Source organism: Lissotriton helveticus, chromosome 11 (assembly GCF_964261635.1).
Source record: "Lissotriton helveticus chromosome 11, aLisHel1.1, whole genome shotgun sequence".
Lineage (NCBI taxonomy): Eukaryota > Metazoa > Chordata > Amphibia > Caudata > Salamandridae > Lissotriton > Lissotriton helveticus.
This window is the reverse complement of record NC_136072.1, coordinates 801,604,003-801,620,955: the sequence shown is the minus strand read 5'-3', so window position 1 is coordinate 801,620,955 and position 16,953 is coordinate 801,604,003. Positions and strand designations below refer to the sequence as shown.

Sequence of the window (16,953 nt, the reverse complement as noted above, 5' to 3'; positions counted from 1 at the left end):
TCACTCAGCACCAACACAGAATCACTCAAAAGGCACCACAACATCACTCAGGGGCACCACAAAATCACTATGTGCTACCACAGCATCACTGAACGCCACAGCATCACTCGTCGCCACCACATCACTCAGTGCCACCATAGCATCCATCTGTGCAACCATTCAACAAACAACTGATTCAAATATGTTCTCTCAATGTTTCAAGCTTTATTACAAATGTCACAAAAAGATGTTAATATTTCACTTCTGTTCTTGGATTTTCGTCACAATAAAATACACTGAACATAATCTTCACAAAAGATATTTACAAAAGTTAAAGCTATTGCCATTATAAATTACAAAAACTTTATTAAGTATTAATTTTTTTTTTAAAAAGCCATTGTATTTCTAACATCAATACATCTAAGTCATGTGAATACAACACATATTGCATTACAAATGCTATAGGTGTCACATTTGCGAAAGTTAAAACTATTGTCATTGTAAATGACAAAGCTATTCATTTCGCTATTTTCAAAACCAACACATAAATAAAATATTTGTCATTTACAATACCAATAGCTCAAACTTTCCTAATGTGAGACCTATTGCATTGCAAATGCTTGTTTTTTGTTAGGCACTGGGAGATTAAGGGCTTGATTACGATGTTGGTCGGACAAGCGTCCGACAGACACCCTAGCAGAATGGAGCCGCCTGACTATTAGTCGGCGCTTCCACCCTCAGCATTAAGATGTAAAAACACCAACTTTCCTATTGCAGCTTGTACAGAGGCCGAAAAAGGGCTGCAGCACAGACCTCAACAAAAAAGGGAAGGTACCAAATATCCCTTCAACCGTGTGGGGGGTACCATGTGATGCCTGCTCCATGGTGCAGGGATGTTTAGGGGGCACCATAGATACCCACCAGGCCCCATAGCGTAGGGTTAGGGGGGAAGGGCTGCTAGGGTCCCTCAAAGTCACCTTCCGTATGCCTTTTAATGGCAGCCGTACCGCCATGAAAAGGCAGGCAGAAAGCGACATCGTAATCACGACGGTGGAGTTGAGGCTGGCTCCGCTGTCATTTGGGATTACTATTCCTCCCGCAGCCCGTCGGAAGCAGAGCGAAATTCCCCCGTAGGTTTTCTCTGACCGCCAGTATCATTACAATGTGGTCAGACAGAAATCCATGATGTCGGGTGGAAAGCCTCCAAAAGTTATTGGATGGCTTTCCGTCCGACATCATAAATAGAGCCAAAGTGATTTGCCCAGAATCACAGGTTGCTGAGCGTCCCTGCCAAGACTTAAACCCGGTTCCCCAGCTTCGAGGTCGGCCACTGTTAGACGGGGACCTGGAGGGTCGGCCGAGCACAAGGGGAGAGGCCTCCGATGAGGGCCGTCTCCAGCGATCGTACAGACAAGTAACTTCCCCCCCACAGATGGACACCACACGAAGATCAGATTAACACCTTTTATAGGCAGTTCTTGAAGTAAGGTAGTACGATACAAGGAGATCAGGACACGATGATCCTCTCAATTCTAGTCTCTAGTAGGGAAAGGGGGTAGCGGGACAGTCTTGGTACCTACGGGTACTGAGGTGAAACGGCGGTAGCTCACAATCCTCGAGCTCGGCGGTCGGACGGGTCGGACCGCGGCAGCGCCAGCAGGTCCCGAAGAGATCGTAGGGGGCAACGGGCCGCGGCAGCGCCAGCAGGTCCCACGAGGATGGAAGTTACAACGGGCCGCGGCAGCGCCAGCAGGTCCCACGAGGATGAAGGTTGCAGAAGGCCGCGGCAGCGCCAGCAGGCAGGACGATAGTTCACAAGGCAGGGCTGCGGCAGCGCCAGCAGTCCGTCAAGGATGAGTTCTTCTCCGTGTCTCTCGACTCCAGGATACAACTGCCTTCCTGCTCTGGGGCTGCTTCAGTTATAGGTCTGGCGCCCTTTGATGTCCGGACCCTCGCACTGGGAGGTCGGGAGGTCCGGGATGAGGGAGTCCAGACACCCAGCAGGGGGAGGAGCCAGCACCCGGGGAGGCTGGGGGCGATCGGCACCTGGCGGGGGAGAGCCATCGACACTTCTTTCTCCCATTAGCCTGCCAAGTGGTCCGTTCACCTCCTGGGTGGATGGTGGTGCCGGGATGGCGGGGCCTGGCCAGGCCCAGGGTTGGGGTCGAGCTGAGGCCACGCGGCCGCGTGGTGCAGTGTCCAAGATGGCGGCTGGGCCGGGCAATGGGGCTGACGGGGGCCCGGGCCCGTGACACAGAGACATCCGGGAGCAGGCGTCCCGGAGGGGACGGGTTGCGGGTTGCTTCTGCGGGTAGCCCCCGGAGAGCCGGTGTCTGGGCCCTGTCATGCGGGGAGGGAGCGAGCCCTTCGTGGGGCCTGTCCAACAGCCACTCTAGCCATTAGGCCACATCCTCTCCACTTCTCTTTGAAGGCTTCCTCCCCATCGAGTGTTCATTGAGCTCACCATGCCTCTGTTCTTCAGGGAACGTCTGATGATCTACCCATGCCAGAGCTACCTGGTGATACATGACCTGCCTCGAGAGCAACTTCTGCGGGATTCCTTAAAACTGTCTAGGTTCTGCGGTGGCTAGGCTCGCTCATCAATCCACAACAGAGAATGCAAAAATATCCTGGCGAAAGATTACGCCAACTAAAAGCTAAATAGGCAGGATATTTTTGCATTCTCTATTGTGCTTTGTTCCCCTGGTCTTCCAGCCTGGTATCAGTACTCTACAGGGGCTCTCTTCTTTTCTGTGTTCGCTCATTAATCCAACCAAGCCTCATCTTCACCCGAGCCATGATCTCAAGTACATTTTACCTTGATTCCGGACTGTGCTGCCCAACTACTATATGATGCTGTTTGACTCTCCTGTTGCACAAGGAATGCGCCATGGGACGAGAGCATCTCGAAGGACAGGGGAACATGATACAGACGGGATGAATGCTTTTATTCAGTCTTTGTGATTGTGGTGCCCCTGGCTTATCTGCAGTGCACCTTGGGCCTCTTGCGAAGCACTGCATCCTACAGAAACCAGTACGAGGCGTGGTACCCTATAGAAACCAGTACGGGGCGCTGTACCCTATAGAAACCAGTACGGAGCATTGCACCCTACAAAACCCAGTACAAAGCACTACATCCTACAGAAACCAGTACGAGGCGCTGTACCCTATAGAAACCAGTACGGGGCACTGCACCCTAAAGAAACCAGTGCAAAGTACTGCATCCTACAGAAACCAGTACGAGGCACAGTGCCCTATAGAAACCAGTACGGGGCACTGCACCCTACAGAAACCAGTGCGAAGCACTGCATCATACAGAAACCCGTATGAGGCACGGTACCCTATAGAAACCAGTACGGGGCACTGCAACATACAGAAACCAGTGCAAAGTACTGCATCCTACAGTAACCAGTACGACACACTGTAACCTATAGAAACCAGTAGGGGCACTGCACCCTACAGAAACCAGTGCGAGGCACTGCATCCTTCAGAAACCAGTACGAGGTATCGTACCCTATAGAAACCAGTACAGTGCACTGCACCCTACAGAAACCAGTGTGAGGCAATGTACCCTATAGGAACCTGTACAATGCCTTGCATCCTACAGAAGCTAGTACGAAGCACTGTGCCCTACAGAAACCTGTATGAGGCACTGCATCCTACAGAAACCAGTATGAGGCACTGTACCCTATAGAAATCAGTATAAGGCACTGCATCCTACAGAAACCTGTACGAGGCACTGCATCCTACAGAAACATGTATGAGGCACTGCATCCTACTGAAGCAAGTACGAGACACTGTGCCCTACAGAAATCTGAATGAGGCACTGCATCCTACATAAACCAGTGAAAGGCCCTGCATTAGATGGCTACAGATGGACCTGAACATGGAGCATGAATTCTTCAGTCCTAATGCTCTAATGCTATTACACCTCGAAAAGGCCTTTGAGTCTCCTAACTGAAGCTTTCCCTCCCAAGAGTTACTTAAGACGTACTTTGGCCCTGTCTTTTTGGCCCATATCAGGAATCTTTATAATACCTGGTGTGTCTTTGTTCGGTTTAATTGTGTCTTGTTTGACCCATGCCGCATAGAAGGGCACCAGGCAGCGATGCCTTCTGCCTCCCTGCTGGTTCTCCTGGCTCTTGAGCATCTTGTGGCTTAGGGTCAGAGTAACCCTTGTTGCAGGGGAAGAGGGATCATTGAAGACCTTTTGAACCTTCACACAGGCGACATGCTTCTCCTCTTACACTCTCCTCGATGGGCGGGGCCGAGGCTGATAACCTCGAAATCTACGGCGAAACATTTTGTCTAGAAGTCACATGGAGAGAATCTGCTATAGTTTGAGTACAGGACGAGGCAGCTGCGTCCAATAGGCAAGTCATGTTGCAGATTCACACTGCTAGCTTATTGTCCACCTCACCCTCCATATGGGGTGGTGCTGGGAACTTACTATGGCCCTGCTACTGAAGGCATTGTATAGAGACTTGCTGTAGGGGATAGGCTACATATTACGATCCCGGGCAGAGTAGCATTATTTAAGATGATGGCACTCTCTAAAGATCCTTCACAAATACACCTACAAGGTCCCTCAACCTCTTTTTTCACTGGATCCTTTATCATTCCCGGAGATCCCGTGGGCAGGTAAACAGATGCAAATTGTATTTGATAAATGCATCCAATTGGCATATAAGAGGGTTAGGATTGGCAGATAGGCTCCTCCATCACTCGGTGACCCCACTGACGTTTGTGTTTAGCTTTTGGAGAAATGGAGGACATGTCCTCAGTCTTGGACTGGATCTGTTTAAACATTCTGTTGTCTTTAGAATTCTTTACAGCTCCCTGCCTTCACCATCAAGGCGTTTGCCTTGGCGCAAGGGTCTCCTGTGGACTGGCTTCGGCGGCAGACTAGCACAAGAAACACCTTTCTGGTATGGGGCGTGGCTGATTCACTCAACAGCTGGCAGGTCTGGGCAAGGGGACGATATTAGACTGTCAAAGCTGCTGGACATAAGGGAGGGAGACCATAGGAAGTAATTTATGACACAACAGGGGGAATTCAAACTTAGCTGATCCCACTGCTGTAAGTATCTAAAATTGAGACGTGCTTGAGGCATATCCGAAAGCTATGGTTGGTCTTCTTGAGTTTAGCACCTTAGAAGCCCAAATGCAGCATGATAGGCTGGGTAAGAGGGGCTCCCATAATTCTGCCAGTCTCTGGTGTCAAGCAGCATAGATCTTTTAACTAACACTATGAACACAATAGAAACAAAATCGAGGCCCACTAGAGAAGGAAGAGATGGAGGATAGCACAGACAGACCGGAAATTTTACAATTTTGGATAGATTATCTTTGATCCTACTCAACTACCTGCACAGCGTTTGCTATATATATCTGATTAACTGTAGACGACAGGTATAGCACTTCTCCTGAATGACTTAGGTGCCATTTAGAAACAAAATACTTTTTTCCAATAGTTTGGGGCTGTTGAGTAACTCGGGGTATTGGTACAGTATACGCAGACTTTATTCAAAGAATTGAAGTGGCCTATTGACCCGCTTCTACTAAAACAGTGCCTCTAGATACGAGTGATGACTTGGAAGGCACTCAATAGAAAAGGTCAATGGGAGGGATAGACCTTCCCTTTATATTGCAAAGTACTGGCAATCAACACCGCCCCCAAGTAAAGGATGGGCTAAGGTGAACAGATAGGTACTCTCTGATAGAAGATTAATGGATGAACAAGATCTGGGGGCCATGATGGGACCACTTCCATATTTCTATTCCCTAACCTCCCCGTACTTGTAATATGAATTTCTTGATGAGCGTTGAATCAATGTTTGGGGAGATGATGGCTGCTTGAAATGTTTTTATATAGGTGAACATTTATTTTCTGCTGTATTTACATTTGAAAATTCAATAAAAGCAATTAATTAAAATAATTATTCTACGTCAACACCATTGATGCTGCCATTTTGATGATTGGCTGTTAGTATATTAGATGTTGAGGACCCTTGTTGCTCTTTCGGATGCAAGAAATGTTGGCCATTTTTATTCTACTCAAGAAACTAGCACAGAAGTGCTCATGAAAGTGTGAATGACACTGACTCAATGGGAATATTTTATTTATTTTATAATTATCATTTATATAGTGGAGCTGCTCTCCAATAGGGTGCTTTACAATGAAACATTCAAAAATCTAGGGTTAATGTATAGGCCTTTCAGGCCTGGATGTACTCAAAATGTCAAAAAAATGTGTTTATAAAAAAAAAAATCCAGGGTTACATTAAGATGGAGAGGAGGCAGAGCAACTGCAAAATACAAAATCCGAATACTGCAGGGCATTTATTTGAAGGAGCTAAAGTATTATTTATTTTAAATGTGCACGGCAAAGTAATTATATTTTACTATAAAAAAATGGATGTCAGCTTCTTCACTTGTGTCATACACATGAAACCTGTACATCTCCAGGAAAAAGGAAAAGAAAGGTGACTACATCTTGGTTATCCTCTTTTTATTTTTCCCACAGTCGTCCTGGGAGGTGGAGAAATGTAATCTTGATCCCATCAGAGAAATTGTAGGAGTGCGTCATATACGTGCATGTCAGCACTCGAATATAATCTATATAATTAAGGTTAATAACGGGAGTGGAGTATTGCATATTTAAAGTATTCTACATGACGTACTCGTATGTAGAATATGATTAATAAGGGTTTAGGTGACACACATTATTGTGACAGCATAAATTAACATAGTTGGGTCCCATCTTGAGGTTAATTAAATTGAATATGTGTAAACTAATGTTTAAACATTTACATGTGAAACAAGAATTTATTTCATGCAGGTGCATTTAGAATGACATCTTTGTAACTCTACAATTTATACATATATTAAGGAGCTGTATTTATTGTGTATGTGGAAATGTGTACACATTCTGTAACCCTGTGCACTATTAACATTGTCTGCAGTGGGCCTCAAGGAATAGAGAGAAAGGCCCGTTAGTTAGCATAGGAGGGTCTTGTTTTCTTTAGATAGCAAAGTATGAGAAGACAAAGTTGGTAAGGAGAAGCGCGGTAACAAGCATCAAGGCGAGTTCTCATGGGATAGGGGAGGAATGACCAAGGACGAGCAAAGTTGACACTTATTGATGTGAGAAAGATAGTGAAAGTATCCAGTGGTACTCGAGCTATGGAAATTCACTGTTAAAGATCAAGTGGGATTGTCTACTCTGACTACAATTTATCCTTTATGCTGAACGAAGTAAGGGACAGGAGAGTCAGTTTATGTTTTCACCGGCAGCAGACTTATGCTTCTGCTTGTGTGGCTTTATGCTACTTAACCCATGGTTGGAGTGTCTTCTACTGAAGAGTCCAACAGCTGACACCTTTCTGATTTCACCCATATTGAATGCTTCTTAGCTTAGGGTTGTACCTTGTAAGGTAGTGTAGGGAGAGATAGCTTGCTCATGCTTACTTTGGAGAATCATCAGATGAAATGGAATACTCAATTCTTTTTCCGGATTGTCTGCATCATCGTCGTAGAGTTAGTCATCTGCCTTGTATTATATAAGGCAAATCTCTTCAGCAAATTTAGTCTTATCTTGGTCTTTCTGTACTTTTATATGATTAAATTGAGATTGGTCTTCATTGATTTGTTTCTAAATTTATAATTAAACCCTACTAAACTTAAGTTGTCGAGTAGATAATTGTGTTCCTTGTAGACACAATTTCTGGCTATCGTCAGTGGGGACAGATTGCCTAATCTAGGCCCTGAGGCATTCCTCCAGGGTCTCAGGGAACTTGTCGACCTAAGATCAAGGGTACACTTGCAGTTAAACTGAGACCTGAAAATTAAATCCAGGATTCGACCTGACGTGGGAGGTGTTAAACTACTAGCACTTCTGTCCCATCTGCTGCTATGCGACACTAACAGCTAAACTACCCCAACGTGATTGGTCAGGGCCCCCGCTAGTGGCTGCTAGAAGACAGAACCCAGGCATAATTTGTAACCAACTCAAGAACAGAACACCTATGAAGTATGTCTCTCAAAACCACGTGCATATTATTTAAGGGTGGCCTGGGGTGCTACCCCTTCTGCCTCAATTTTACCCCCCCTCTCACCCATGTCACTGTTTTTGCTTCCCCTAGTGCCAGTAGCTGTAAAGTAGCATCAGGGACAGAATGTGAAAACGTCCAGAGATCCTGTTTTATTATTTTCTGTATTTTACATACATTGACCCTCCCCTACTGCCTTAACAGCAAACATGGATCTGTTTATAGGCCATGCATAGTGAAAGGGGATAACTCTGTGAAGTCATCAGTGGTCAAAGAGTGTGATGTCCCGTCTGCTGGCCCTGCAAGTTTGGCGAATTGGCGTCTAAAGGTAATAGTTAGGACTCTGACACCATTTCGAGCATGTCTTTGGATTCCCCTTGTAGTTGCTCTCACAGACTTCTAGAAGATACATTTGAAATGGTACTGCAGCACTTTGCACCACTTTGCCGTTATAGCAAGTCCACATGGGACCTATTTAGATCTGGGTTTTGAAAGCATAGTAGTCATGCTGACAGGGGCGGATCCTCCACATGGGCGGAGGAGCGTTGGCTTACTGCTTTATGCAGTGCGAGAAGCAGAAACATAAAATGGTATAAATACCATTTTATGTTTCTGCTTTTCGCACTGCAAGAAAGCAGAAGAAGGGTTTGGTTGGAGGCAGGCATGTGGCCAGGTCGGGGAGGAGTGGCTAGCCCAATGTTGTGGGTGCTGATTGTTTGGTTGGCCCCAGGGGCGACCAAACCAGTCATGCACACTCTCACGTTTTCTCCATGTAGACTGCATGCAGCCTGCATGGAGAAAACAGCCTCCCCATAGAGGCATGTGTGGTCGGCGTCCCAGCCAATCAAAACGCTGCTATTGCAGCATTGTGATTGCCTTAGGGGAAGAGAGGGAGGCTCCTCAAATCACTGTGCCTGCCCTTACAACAAGGTGAACTGTCCCTCCTCTTGGATATTTCAATTATTCTCAGTAGTGGGTATATCTTACTCCTACTACCTGTTTCAGTGTCTCATGTCACTCTCTCTTTGGATATTCATATCTAAAAACAAGTGTGTGTGTGGAAACTAATTCCCTGTGCTATTCTACTCTCCTGCTCTACCCTTCTCTGGTAAAAAAGGGGAGGGGGTTGGCAACGCCTCACGGGAGCAACCACCAAGGGGGGGGTGTCAAACTGGTACTCTCTTGACTCCCCGCTATATCATCATCAGCAGTTGCCAACCATGAAAATAAAGGGGATAAAACTGTGCACAAAAGAAACTCAGTGTAGTTATGTGAGTAACCCACCTAAGTGATAGGGCCTAACCTCCAAGTTATGAGTTGTAGGACCTAATCGATTAAAAAAGAAGAACTGGGCTCCACTAGCACTTTCCCACTTTATTCTTTGCCGTGTGCCTGTTCTAATAAAAAACCAACATGTTTAATCGCCGCGTTATACATTACCGGCGATTTCATCAGGGTTGTGTCTGGGTCAGCGTAATTCTTGCACTTATCTTATTGATTTTCTCCCTTTATTGTACCTAAATGCACATATGGAAATAAAAAGTGTAACACACACACATATATTACCGTTCGGCCATCGTGTCTCAAAAGGGTATGTTCTGCCACCGTTACGAAAAACATTCTTATACATTACCAGGTAGCCTTATGTTGTGGTGCATACCAGGCTCCCGTAGAAGAAAATGCTTTTAAAAGAACCCCTTCTATCCATGAGTAGGTTCGCGTGTTCGCCCTTTGGTCGATATCTAAAAAGTCGAGTAAATTATTATTGAGTATGATGCTGTTTAAGTTCTCAATGTTCCTCTCGAAAAAGCACGTTTTGCCGTCTTCCTGTGCTCCTCCTGTTTCTAGGTATAACAGCCCTTGCCCCTATATGTGCCGGCTGTGCTATGCCGTAAAAACATATTCTTTTTGGCACCTGCTATTACTCATTAGCTGACATGGACCATATGTAACAACCGCGGTTGGCGGTCGGTACACTCAAATGCTCCCGTATTGTTACCCAGTGGAACTAGCTCATATCTATTTCCCTTGCTCGCCCACAGCGTCTATGTCCTCCTTACCGCTTATGCAATCTGTTGTGGCCTCCGCTCACCCTTCTCGTTCGCGTTCATCGTCCGAACGGCTGTTATTTGAACACACCCAGCGGCGCTTCCTGGTCACGTGACTGATACATTACGTGAAGGTGACGTGATTTACTATGCTGGCGGGTCGGCCATTTTGGAGTGGGTCCCTGAGTGCAGTGTGTGTCTGTAATGCATAGCGCTATGTCGTTTATAACTTTGGTCAGCCCCGTTGTTATTGGGGACTTATGAATTACTTCTGCTTTTAATGGATCGGACTTTCTCTTTTGTATCAACGTGTTATGGTTAATTACACGTACCGTGTCCCACTTTTATGTTCTATATAGTGGTTGCTTATTGCTCTGTGTTTGTTACTATCGACCTCATATTCTGTGGTGATATGGATATTATCTCTCACCCTTAATGTAATGGACAATGTGTGCTTCCCTCCTGCACATTTTTCTTAATTATCTAATACATTTGTGTCAGTGCTATGTAGGCTGGCATCCATACTGTGATCAAGTTCAATGGAATTTGTGCCATTCGATAGTATCGATCAATCCCCGTTCGTCTGTAAATTCTTCAAAAATCCAGCGTGCTTCTTTTTTGTGAAGGATGTTATCCATGTTGTACTGGTCCCCTCGTACTGTTTCAATTACTATCCAACGCAGATCCCTGGGTTGGTGTTGTTGGTTCACGAAATGCTGTACCAGCTTGGTTGTCAATTTCGCCGTTTTCAGGGTACTAAGATGCTCCTGGATCCTGATCTTTATTTTTCTAGAAGTCAGTCCAATGTAATGTAGATTACATGGGCAGGTGAGTCTGTAAATCACATTGGTTGTGTTGCAGTTGCTAAACACAACCAATTTGATTTACAACAGTACGAGGGGACCAGTACAACATGGATAACATGTGCAGGAGGGAAGCACACATTGTCCATTACATTAAGGGTGAGAGATAATATCCATATCACCACAGAATATGAGGTCGATAGTAACAAACACAGAGCAATAAGCAACCACTATATAGAACATAAAAGTGGGACACGGTACGTGTAATTAACCATAACACGTTGATACAAAAGAGAAAGTCCGATCCATTAAAAGCAGAAGTAATTCATAAGTCCCCAATAACAACGGGGCTGACCAAAGTTATAAACGACATAGCGCTATGCATTACAGACACACACTGCACTCAGGGACCCACTCCAAAATGGCCGACCCGCCAGCATAGTAAATCACGTCACCTTCACGTAATGTATCAGTCACGTGACCAGGAAGCGCCGCTGGGTGTGTTCAAATAACAGCCGTTCGGACGATGAACGCGAACGAGAAGGGTGAGCGGAGGCCACAACAGATTGCATAAGCGGTAAGAAGGACATAGACGCTGTGGGCGAGCAAGGGAAATAGATATGAGCTAGTTCCACTGGGTAACAATACGGGAGCATTTGAGTGTACCGACCGCGGTTGTTACATATGGTCCATGTCAGCTAATGAGTAATAGCAGGTGCCAAAAAGAATATGTTTTTACGGCATAGCACAGCCGGCACATATAGGGGCAAGGGCTGTTATACCTAGAAACAGGAGGAGCACAGGAAGACGGCAAAACGTGCTTTTTCGAGAGGAACATTGAGAACTTAAACAGCATCATACTCAATAATAATTTACTCGACTTTTTAGATATCGACCAAAGGGCGAACACGCGAACCTACTCATGGATAGAAGGGGTTCTTTTAAAAGCATTTTCTTCTATGGGAGCCTGGTATGCACCACAACATAAGGCTACCTGGTAATGTATAAGAATGTTTTTCGTAACGGTGGCAGAACATACCCTTTTGAGACACGATGGCCGAACGGTAATATATGTGTGTGTGTTAAACTATTTATTTCCATATGTGCATTTAGGTACACTAAAGGGAGAAAATCAATAAGATAAGTGCAAGAATTACGCTGACCCAGACACAACCCTGATGAAATCGCCGGTAATGTATAACGCGGCGATGAAACATGTTGGTTTTTTATTAGAACAGGCACACGGCAAAGAATAAAGTGGGAAAGTGCTAGTGGAACCCAGTTCTTCTTTTTTAATCGATTAGGTCCTACAACTCATAACTTGGAGGTTAGGCCCTATCACGTAGGTGGGTTACTCACATAACTACACTGAGTTTCTTTTGTGCACAGTTTTATCCCCTTTATTTTCATGGTTGGCAACTGCTGATGATGATATAGCGGGGAGTCAAGCGAGTACCAGTTTGACACACCCCCCTTGGTGGTTGCTCCCGTGAGGCGTTGCCAACCCCCCCTCCCCTTTTTTACCAGAGAAGGGTAGAGCAGGAGAGTAGAATAGCACAGGGAATTAGTTTCCACACACACACTTGTTTTTAGATATGAATATCCAAAGAGAGAGTGACATGAGACACTGAAACAGGTAGTAGGAGTAAGATATACCCACTACTGAGAATAATTGAAATATCCAAGAGGAGGGACAGTTCACCTTGTTGTAAGGGCAGGCACAGTGATTTGAGGAGTCTAGTGAGTGGGGGGCAGCCTGAACCCAGTCCAAATCCCCTTTGGGCCCCTTGATGTTTGAAGAGAGGGAGGCTGCCTGCTTCTGCTTCCTGTGATGAGAGAGAGAAGGAGACGCGACGTGGGTCCGGAGGCGAAGGTACGTTTTTTCGTGGTTTTTTTTAAATTAACCCCACGCGACCCACCCATGAGTCATGCCGGCTGAGACTGCACCGGAGTGCTTAGGTCCTCGTGTGAACCACTTTTAAAGTGTTCATAAATCAAAGGTGCCAATAATGTGCTCTGTATGCTTTGATTCCACATCGGCCACGCAAGTTGTCCACTGTGTGCCTCGCAAGCAGTTTTATGCCCCGCGGCCCCACCGCATTGAAATGAGGCTCAGTTGTGAAAACTACCGGTCATTTGCTGCTGTGAGTCGTCTTCATTTTCTTGTAAAATTATTCACTGTGTCCATGAAAAACATTGTCCCCTGAGGGGTGTGGATGAGACAGGGTAAATGCACAGTTTTTGCTACTAGCTTCCTCCAGACACTTGTCACAGTTCATTAGCCTCAATCTGTGTTCACTCGTCATTGCTGTGGAGTGTGCCAGTACAGATAGAGCACTTTCAGGAAATATGCCCTCAGTGCTGGGGTCAGACAAAAACAAGCACAGCGGCTAACAGGCTCGCCAACTTAAAGAATCAAAGCTACAACGTGCAACGCTAATTTACTATTCACAATTGTAATGTTTGCTGAAAGCCTGCAGTACATTTTAGGCATCTTGAATTGTAAAATGTCACGGTTTGCCCTGCACAGTAGATAAAAACATAGTAAAGAAAATCAAACGTGAAGATGGTGGCTCTATCGTGTTGGCCATTGTCACTCGCATTTCATAAGGAATGGAGGTCAGAGGAAAAATGCATGCCGACTGGTGATACTCGCCCTCAAGTTTTCTATCGCCCTTACCCGCATGCTAATGCAGGACCTTTGCTATGAATTAACCCCAAAGCATGTGCCTTTTGATGAACTGAGCGGTACAAAAGGGGGTGGTGATGGACGGAGCATCTGAACCAATCAAACACTCACACCCAGTCAATAGATCTGGGTTTGATCCATCACCGTTCTTTAGCCCACTCTGCCACTCCAGTTCAGACATGGCCATATGCAAATCAGTCTGACCCTGTGCCTCATGGGAACAGTCCAGCCCGAACTGCCAAGCCATGCCTTCCCTGGACCGGATTCAAGATTCCTAGGACCGGTTTCTGGCATTACAGCCGTCTTCAGCCAGGCTTGCTTGAATCCAGTGGCAAAGTGAGCAAGGGACTCACGTCTGAGCATACCCTGCCAAACTTATGGCGAACAAAGCGGTACAAAATGGGGTGGTGATGGACGGAGCATCTGAACCAATCAAACACTCACACCCAGTCAATAGAGCTGGGTTTGATCCATCACCATTCTTTAGCCCACTCTGCCACCCCAGTTCAGACATGGCCATATGCAAATCAGTCTGACCCTGTGCCTCATGGGAACAGTCCAGCCCGAACTGCCAAGCCATGCCTTTCCTGGACCGGATTCAAGCTTCCTAGGACCGGTTTCTGGCATTACAGCCGTCTTCAGCCAGGCTTGCTTGAATCCAGTGGCAAAGTGAGCAAGGGACTCACGTCTGAGCATACCCTGCCAAACTTATGGCGAACAAAGCGGTACAAAAGGGGGTGGTGATGGACTGAGCATCTGAACCAATCAAACACTCACACCCAGTCAATAGATCTGGGTTTGATCCATCACCGTTCTTTTTGCATTTGTCACCCTGAGTGGGACGGGTATGCTCAGACGTGAGTCCCGTGCTCTCCACACCACTGGAGACAAGCTATCCTGGCTGAAGACGGCTGATAGAAACCGGTCCTAGGATGCTTGATTCCGGTCCAAGGAAGACATGGCTTGGCAGTTCGGGCTGGACTGTTCGCATGAGGCACAGGGTCAAGGCTGATTTGCATATGGCCATGTCTGAATTGGGGTGGTGTGGTGAGCAAAAAAACGATGGATTTAGGCCTAGATCTCTGTACTGGGGTGAATGTATGACATTGTTCTGCATTCTGTCCATCAACTGTTGTTTTTGCATTTGTCACCCCGAGTGGGACAGGTATGCTCAGACGTGAGTCCCGTGCTCTCCACACCACTGGAGTCAAGCTATCCTGGGTAAAGACGGCTGATTGCCAGAAACCGATCCTAAGATGCTTGATTCCGGTCTAAGGAAGACATGGCTTGGCAGTTCGGGCTGGACTGTTCCCATGAGGCACAGGGTCAAGGCTGATTTGCATATGGCCATGTCTGAATTGGGGTGGTGTGGTGAGCAAAAAAACTATGGATTTAGGCCCAGATCTCTGTACTGGGGTGAATGTATGACATTGTTCTGCATTCTGTCCATCAACTGTTGTTTTTGCTTTTGATGAACTGGACATATGAATTTGCATTACAAGTTGTCATCAGGCTCCTCTCTGAGGAAGGGACACTTTTTAAGTGCATTGTCGTACTGCGTTCTGTCTCCCTGTAGTGATGCGTTCTCTTTTTTTTACAAAGTTTTATATAGCGTGAACTTGACCCGGCATCTGGTATCAGAGGGCCTTACATAGCACCAGTTGCGTTACGTGAGGACACATTCATTTTTGTTAGGCACTGGGAGATTAAGTGATTTGAAAACGTGGTACGTGATGTGTGGCACACTGTGCTTCTCTGGGTTTTACTGTTTCTTCAACAAATTGTTTGATTTGGTTTAAAAAAAAATTGACGAATACGAACCAAGTCCGAGAGCAGTTCATGGGAAAAGTGTGCATGCGATCTAATGTAATTCCCCTGATGAAGGGCGTTTGTCCCGAAATGCATAGGGATATTTACCTGTGAATTAGATTAATGCACATGAAGGAGATATAATTTGTACAGAGAAACAAACAAATTTTCAACATTGTGAAGGAACAATGGGATTGAAATTAAAGATGAACATTTGAACTAAAAGAGGACTAATATGAGTTCTTTGCATCATTCTTATTCTTATAAGTGGAATTAAAGATTGTGAGACTAAGGGGTAGATGTATCAAGATTCCATTTTGCGATTTCTAAATAGCGATTTTTAAGGAATCGCTGTTTAGAAATCGCAAAATGGAAAGCATGTAGAAAATCGCTATTTTTTAGCGATTTCTTAGTCTTCCTTATTTGCGAATTCGCAAGGAATAATTTCCCATGCATTCCCATGAGCCAGGAGGCCCATAGGAATGATTTTGAAATAATTCTCAATTTGCGATTCGCAATTTTCTAATCGCAAATTGAGAATTATTTCAAGGGTGCAGGGGTATCTCAAAGACACCCTGCTGCAGCCCTGAAATGTACATATGTGTCCATATGGCGCACATACATGCCCTATGGGCATGTATGTGCGTCACATGCCACCTTCACAAATGCCCAATAGGGCATTTTTAAAAGAAATCGCAAATTACCACCAACTACAAGTTGGTGGTAATTTGCGATTTCTTAACCCAAATTCGCAATGTCTAAAACCTACATACATCACATTTAAGGTATCGCAAAATTTGCGATTCCTTAAATGCTTAAGCAAAATAAGGAATCGCAAATTTTTGCTATTCCTTATTTTGCGATTTTGTGATACATATCAGAAAATGCAAAAAAGCTTTTTGCGATTCGCAAAGGCCGAAATTCGCAGAATTCCGACCTTTGCGAATCGCAAAAGGCTTGATACATCTACCCCTAAGTCTCTAAAGGAGTGCCAATTGGTCACAGTGTCATTCGGTTGACATTGCATCCTGTTCAGATTAAGTGATTTGCCCAGAATCATAGGATGTTCAGCGTCATTGCCGAGACTCGAACCGGGTTCCCCAGATTCGAGGTTGACCTATTGCCTCATTGCGCTGGCAGGCTGCTTGGTGGGGGATGGGTGAGTGGCTGAGTGAATGGGAGAGTCTCTAGAAGGATGGATGGATGGATGCATGAACAGATGAAAGCAGAGGATGATGGAAACATTGATGAATTATTGGGGGGATGATTGGGTGAATGGTGTCTGGGCTGAATGTCCTTACGTCGGCTGGACTCCCTTGCTACGTAAAATTCATCCCCAGCTTTTACGCCCTATCACTTTGAAATGTCTCCTATTACTTACACGAGTGGGAATGGCTTGTTGTCTCCAAAAACGTGAAATGCCACTTTGTCCTCATAGCACCATTTTCGAATTCAGCAATTCTGTGTAACACCACCAGAGGGCACATTAAACCTATTAGTTCCGGTTACCACAGCATACACTGTTTCTCCTCTCTTGGCACTACAAGTCTGCAGTCCCGGTGTTCACCAGCTGT

The 16,953-nt window shown here is 45.6% G+C and overlaps 1 non-coding gene across 1 annotated transcript; it reads left to right on the top strand.

Annotated features, from left to right (window-relative positions):
* The first annotated feature begins 16,066 nt into the window (after positions 1-16,066).
* On the top strand, positions 16,067-16,257 carry LOC144793293 (small nucleolar RNA snR46). The gene has a single exon (XR_013602883.1). It is a non-coding gene; the product is annotated as a small nucleolar RNA snR46 (small nucleolar RNA).
* The last annotated feature ends 696 nt before the right edge of the window (positions 16,258-16,953 follow it).